The following is a 7349-nucleotide window of genomic DNA, read 5'->3' on the forward strand; positions in this document are numbered from 1 at the left end:
TACAAAACATTCCTTAAGTGTAACAGTATACAAATATTGTTATATGAAACCTTAATTAAGTGTAACAGTATACAAATACTGTTATATTGAACGTTCTTGAAGTGTGACAGCATTCAAGTATTGTTACACAAAACATTGTTTACGGGTAACAGTATACATGTATTGTTATAAAAAAACGTTAAGTGTGATATTACACAAATGTTTTTATATAAGACATTCTTTAAGTGTGACAGTATACAAGTATTGTTATGTAAAATATTCTTAGGTGTGACAGTATACAAGTATTGTTATGTAAAATATTCTTAGGTGTGACAGTATACAAGTATTGTTATGTAAAATATTCTTAGGTGTGACAGTATACAAGTATTGTCATATGAAACGTTATTTAAGTGTGACAGTATACAAGTATTGTTATGTAAAATATTCTTAGGTGTGACAGTATACAAGTATTGTCATATGAAACGTTATTTAAGTGTGAGAGTATACAAGTATTGTTAAATAAAATATTTATTAGTTGGGACAGTTTACCAGTAATGTTATATGAAATATTTATTGGATGGGACAGCATACAAGTATTGTTACAAAACATTATTTAAGTGTCATGGTATACAAGCATTGTTTTAAAACACAATCTTTAGACGTGTCAGTATACAAGTATTTTTATATAATATGTTATTTAAGTGTGTCAGTATATAAGTATTATTATATGGAACGTTATTTAAGTGTGTCCATTTAAAAGTATTGTTATATGAAACGTTCTTTAGATGTCATAATATACTATTATTGTTATAGAACATGTTCTTTAGATGTGACAGAACACTAGTATGATATTTATTTCCTTCACTTAGGAGCTTTGCATCTTTAACTGTTGATAACACTGTAATGTCCTCTACGAACGCTATTCACCATAGTACAACTGAAAAGATGTTAGTTTAACAAAATTTGGAAGTAAGATGTGCTATTATAACACTGTTACTGTAAAATACTATTAGTACAACATCATTAAAATTGTATTTATTGTTAAGAGCAGTACAAAGTTCGATACGACATGAAACAAGTAACGAGAAAACCAGTTACGATCGTATAATTCTTTTATTGACTCATGGTATAAGTGTCACAAATAACAGAAATATTCTACTTTCTTCTAGAGCATGGGAAACTCTTTGAGATTCGGGGGAATTGTTCACGAAACTCAGGATTTAGTGAAACACCAACGGTGTTGTGACCCAGCGTGTAACTCTGAGCGGTGGAAACTGCAACACGAACTACAAATAACCAGGCAGAAACTAAAACACCTTGAAAACCAAATAAATAAACGGTAAGCTGTTTCTACCTAACAGTTCAGGGTTTATTAACTGACTAAACAGTAACATGTATGTTATTCAGGGTTCACTAAGTACATAAACAGTACGCATTTTCTACCAGGTAGTTGGGAGTTCAGTAACAAAATAAGTAGCAAAAGGTTTGTACCAGGTAGTTAAGGTTTCCCTAACTAAATGCGTAGTGAAATGTTTGCTCCATGTATTTCATGTTTTGCTAACTAAATAGATAGAGAAATGTTTCTATGAGGTAATTCAGGGTTTACTAACTAAATAAGTAGTGAAATGTTTACCAGGTTGTTCCAGGTTTACTAAAAATGTTTGTATGAGGTAATTCAGGGTTTACTAACTAAATAAGTAGTGAAATGTTTGTACCAGGTTGTTCCAGGTTTACTAAAAATGTTTGTATGAGGTAATTCAGGGTTTACTAACTAAATAAGTAGTGAAATGTTTGTACCACGAAGTTCAGAATTTACTGATTATACAAGTAGTGAAATGTTTGTACCACGAAGTTCAGAATTTACTGATTATACAAGTAGTGAAATGTTTGTACCAGGTAGTTCAGAGTTTACTATTTAGAGAGGTAGTTCATGGTTGACTAACAATATAAACCATGAACTATCTAGTACAAACATTGCACTAAGAATGTTTATACCAGGAAGTTTGGAGTTTACTAACTATATAAGTAGTGAAATGCTTAAACCAAGTACTTCAGTGAAATGTTTGTACCAGCTAGTTCAGAGATTACTAACTAGACAGGTAGTGAAATGTTTATACCAGGTAGTTCAAGGTGTACTAACTAGACAGGTAGTGAAATATGTGTACCAGCTAGTTCAGAGATTACTAACTAGACAGGTAGTGAAATGTTTATACCAGGTAGTTCAAGGTGTACTAACTAGACAGGTAGTGAAATGTTTATACCAGGTAGTTCAGAGATTACTAACTAGACAGATAGTGAAATGTTTGTACCAGGTAGTACACGGTTTACTAACTAGACAGTTACTGAAATGTTTGTACCAGGTAGTACACGGTTTACTAACTAGACAGTTACTGAAATGTTTGTACCAGGTAGTACACGGTTTACTAACTAGACAGGTAGTGAAATGTTTGTACCAGGTAGTACACAGTTTACTAACTAGACAGTTAGTGAAATGTTTGTACCAGGTAGTACACGGTTTACTTACTAGACAGTTAGTGAAATGTTTGTACCAGGTAGTATACGGTTTACTAACTAGACAGGTAGTGAAATGTTTATACCAGGTAGTATACGGTTTACTAACTAGACAGGTAGTGAAATGTTTGTACCAGGTAGTTCAGAGTTTACTAGCCAGACAGGTAATGAATTCCTTGTACCAGATAGTTCAGAGTTTACTAATTAGACAGTTAGTGAAATGTTTGTACCAGGTAGTACACGGTTTACTAACTAGACAGTTAGTGAAATGTTTGTACCAGGTAGTACACGGTTTACTAACTAGACAGTTAGTGAAATGTTTGTACCAGGTAGTACACGGTTTACTAACTAGACAGTTAGTGAAATGTTTGTACCAGGTAGTACACGGTTTACTAACTAGACAGGTAGTGAAATGTTTGTACCAGGTAGTACACGGTTTACTAACTAGACAGGTAGTGAAATGTTTGTACCAGGTAGTACACGGTTTACTAACTAGACAGGTAGTGAAATGTTTGTACCAGGTAGTACACGGTTTACTAACTAGACAGGTAGTGAAATGTTTGTACCAGGTAGTACACGGTTTACTAACTAGACAATTAGTGAAATGTTTGTACCAGGTAGTACACGGTTTACTAACTAGACAGTTAGTGAAATGTTTGTACCAGGTAGTACACGGTTTACTAACTAGACAGTTAGTGAAATGTTTGTACCAGGTAGTACACGGTTTACTAACTAGACAGTTAGTGAAATGTTTATACCAGGTAGTACACGGTTTACTAACTAGACAGGTAGTGAAATGTTTGTATCAGGTAGTTCAAGGTGTAATAACTAGACAGGTAGTGAAATGTTTGTACCAGGTAGTACACAGTTTACTAACTAGACAGTTAGTGAAATGTTTGTACCAGGTAGTACACGGTTTACTTACTAGACAGTTAGTGAAATGTTTATACCAGGTAGTACACGGTTTACTAACTAGACAGGTAGTGAAATGTTTGTACCAGGTAGTTCAAGGTGTAATAACTAGACAGGTAGTGAAATGTTTGTACCAGGTAGTACACAGTTTACTAACTAGACAGTTAGTGAAATGTTTGTACCAGGTAGTACACGGTTTACTTACTAGACAGTTAGTGAAATGTTTATACCAGGTAGTATACGGTTTACTAACTAGACAGGTAGTGAAATGTTTGTACCAGGTAGTACACGGTTTACTAACTAGAAAGTTAGTGAAATGTTTGTACCAGGTAGTACACGGTTTACTAACTAGACAGGTAGTGAAATGTTTGTATCAGGTAGTTCAAGGTGTATTAACTAGACAGGTAGTGAAATGTTTGTACCAGGTAGTACACGGTTTACTAACTAGACAGTTAGTGAAATGTTTGTACCAGGTAGTACAATGTGTACTAACTAGACAGTTAGTGAAATGTATGTATCAAGTAGTTCAGTGCTTGCTAACTAGGTAGGTAGTGAAAAGCTTGTACCACAGAAGTCAAAGTTTTGTAACTATATAAGTGGTAAATTATTTGTACTGGGAAGTTCAGAGTTTTCTAACTATATAAGTAGTAAATTATTTGTACTAGGAAGTTCAGAGTTTACTAACTATATAAGTAGTAAATTGTTTGTACTAGGAAGTTCAGAGTTTACTAACTATATAAGTAGTAAATTGTTTGTACTAGGAAGTTCAGAGTTTTCTAACTATATAAGTAGTAAATTGTTTGTACTAGGAAGTTCAGAGTTTTCTAACTATATAAGTAGTAAATTGTTTGTACTAGGAAGTTCAGAGTTTACTAAATACATGAGTAGTGTTTGAGATGACTTGTCTTACGTAAGTGGTCCTGCATACCATCGTTTACTGGGTAGTTCAGGGTTCACTAAATACATGAGTAGTGTTTGAGATGACTTGTCTTACGTAAGTGGTCCTGTATACCATCGTTTTCTGGGTAGTTCAGGGTTCACTAAATACATGAGTAGTGTTTGAGATGACTTGTCTTACGTAAGTGGTCCTGTATACCATCGTTTACTGGGTAGTTTAGGGTTCACTAAATACATGAGTAGTGTTTGAGGTGACTTGTCTTACGTAAGTAGTCCTGTATACCATCGTTTACTGGGTAGTTTAGGGTTCACTAAATACATGAGTAGTGTTTGAGATGACTTGTCTTACGTAAGTAGTCCTGTATACCATCGTTTACTGGGTAGTTTAGGGTTCACTAAATACATGAGTAGTGTTTGAGATGACTTGTCTTACGTAAGTAGTCCTGTATACCATCGTTTACTGGGTAGTTTAGGGTTCACTAAATACATGAGTAGTGTTTGAGGTGACTTGTCTTACGTAAGTAGTCCTGTATACCATCGTTTACTGGGTAGTTTAGGGTTCACTAAATACATGAGTAGTGTTTGAGGTGACTTGTCTTACGTAAGTAGTCCTGTATACCATCGTTTACTGGGTAGTTTAGGGTTCACTAAATACATGAGTAGTGTTTGAGATGACTTGTCTTACGTAAGTAGTCCTGTATACCATCGTTTACTGGGTAGTTTAGGGTTCACTAAATACATGAGTAGTGTTTGAGATGACTTGTCTTACGTAAGTAGTCCTGTATACCATCGTTTACTGGGTAGTTTAGGGTTCACTAAATACATGAGTAGTGTTTGAGATGACTTGTCTTACGTAAATATTCCTGTATACCATCGTTTTCTGGGTAGTTCAGGGTTCACTAAATACATGAGTAGTGTTTGAAATGACTTGTCTTACGTAAGTGGTCCTGTATACCATCGTTTACTCAAATCAAATGAGTCAGAAATGTCCAGTGTTAGAATACAATGCTTTAGTTGGTTTAAAGCACTGGGTTTGAATCTTGTCCACAGATGAATTTTGTCAATATTACAGTATTCTGTATACAAGTACTTACCTGTAATTAATCATTCAGTATAATCCTAAAATAATGTTGTGTGTACTTATGATTTCATCATTAATAAATTAAATGTGTTTCTGACTTTGTCTCGTGTGTTTTACTGGTGTGTGTATCTTCACAGGAATTCACCCAATGACTTGATGACAAGAAACCACATGTGCACCAGCGACCCATGTCTACCTCCTTCTAGCTTCTACTGTTACGATGAAAACACTGAAGTCACAGAGCATGAAACTGTGCTGTAACCGAAACTGTTGTTTGTGCTGTGACTGGAACTGTTATTTAGGCTTTTTAGTTGGCTTCTGACGAAATATGATAGAAATACAGTAAAACAATTTCATCTTACAGAAATTATAGTCAAGAATATCAATAATAACAGTAACCCAGTTGGTGAAACAACAAGTCCTCATTGTTTCTAGTCGTCTTACAACAAGTCCTCATTCTTACAGGTTTCTAGTCGTCTTACTACAAGTCCTCATTCTTACAGGTTTTTAGTCGTCTTACTTGCAGCTAGCTCCAATACTTCTAAAGCTATATTTTGGTTATGAACTTTCTAGTTAACTTACTATGAGTTTGTCAGATTTTAAACAACCCAGAACATTAAAATGTGTCTTATAACAACAAATAGTTTTGAATCATAATTATTAAAAACGATATTTTTAAACAACCTACTGGAGTGATTAAACATTCAAGTTACCACTTCATAAACCCCATGAACATGTAAATAATACTAACAAGTATATGTTACAAATAATTAAATGTGATAACTGGTACATTCGCATCAGTAGGAAACAGAGAAATGGGTGGTAATTGATACAAGCACTACAGTAGGAAACAGACACAACTGGTAATTAGTATAAACACATTGGTTTTGTGGCTGTGGTTATTTGGTTTCTTAATATGCTCAACCGATAAAATTAACAATGAAACAAACAAAATAAAACAGCACTTCATCAACATCAACAAATTTCCTCCAGAAACTGTTGAAAAAATTATTCGCACACACCTAGACCAACAACAAATTAACATAAATCCCAAAAAACAACAGACTACAAAATCTTATACTAGTGCATACTATATATTCCAGAAAAAATAACCAACATTTGGAAAAAAAACTTACAACAAAACACATTTCAGGTTCAAAGTTAACGTTTATACTGTATAACAATTACACTGACAAATAAACAACACCAACGTTGTTTATCAAATACAATGCAACAACTGTCACAACTTCTATATTGGAGCAACAAGCAGAAAAATGGAATCTATATTCAAAGAACAAAAAAAAACCCTCACACGTTTTTGAACTCTGCAAGTCAAGTAACTATAACAAGACCACAGAAAACTCCCAGATACTAAGAAGGAAAACAAATATAAATAAACGCAAGATCAAAGAAACCCTACTTATATAGCAACTAAAACCAAAATTAAACCGATATAAAGAAAAACATTTATATATTTAAAAACGGCTGGTATGGAGAGAAAGCACTAATAGAGGAGCGAACAACGTTTCGACTTTCTCCTGTCATCGTCAGGTTCACAAAGGAAAACCTTTACACCTATACTAATTAGTAACCTAACATCAAACTACGACGCCCCCTACAATCCTGTACCCGCATACACTCTCGTCCGTATGACGTGCGCTTGGCAACTGTCAGTTGCAAACTCTTTGTTAACCTGAAGATAACTTAGGAAGGTCAAAACGTTGTTCTGTATTTTATTTTAATTAACATGAGAATACACACACCACCCGTCTTAAGAATGCATTTTTACTTCCAGTGGGATTCTCGTCGTCATGTTCATAGTCCTTACTTATCTTCACAAAGTTACTTTGAACAACGCGACAACGATGTGCTGCTCTAGAAATATTCTGTAGTCTGTAGGACAAATATAAAAACAAGAAATGGGAATCTGCTAATGAACAATTTACCTGGATTATCAGTTTTGTAATTC

At 34.2% G+C, this 7349-nt stretch overlaps 1 pseudogene across 1 annotated transcript in view; it reads left to right on the forward strand.

Moving 5' to 3' along the window:
• LOC143236563 (glutamate receptor ionotropic, NMDA 2A-like) overlaps positions 1-6063 on the forward strand; it is a 49217-nt pseudogene extending 43154 nt beyond the window's left edge. The window contains exons 7-8 of the transcript XR_013019586.1: positions 1149-1318; positions 5518-6063. The product of XR_013019586.1 is annotated as a glutamate receptor ionotropic, NMDA 2A-like (transcript). The remainder of the gene's footprint in view (positions 1-1148; positions 1319-5517) is intronic.
• Positions 6064-7349: the final 1286 nt, after the last annotated feature.

This window comes from Tachypleus tridentatus, chromosome 13, assembly GCF_004210375.1.
Source record: "Tachypleus tridentatus isolate NWPU-2018 chromosome 13, ASM421037v1, whole genome shotgun sequence".
NCBI lineage: Eukaryota > Metazoa > Arthropoda > Merostomata > Xiphosura > Limulidae > Tachypleus > Tachypleus tridentatus.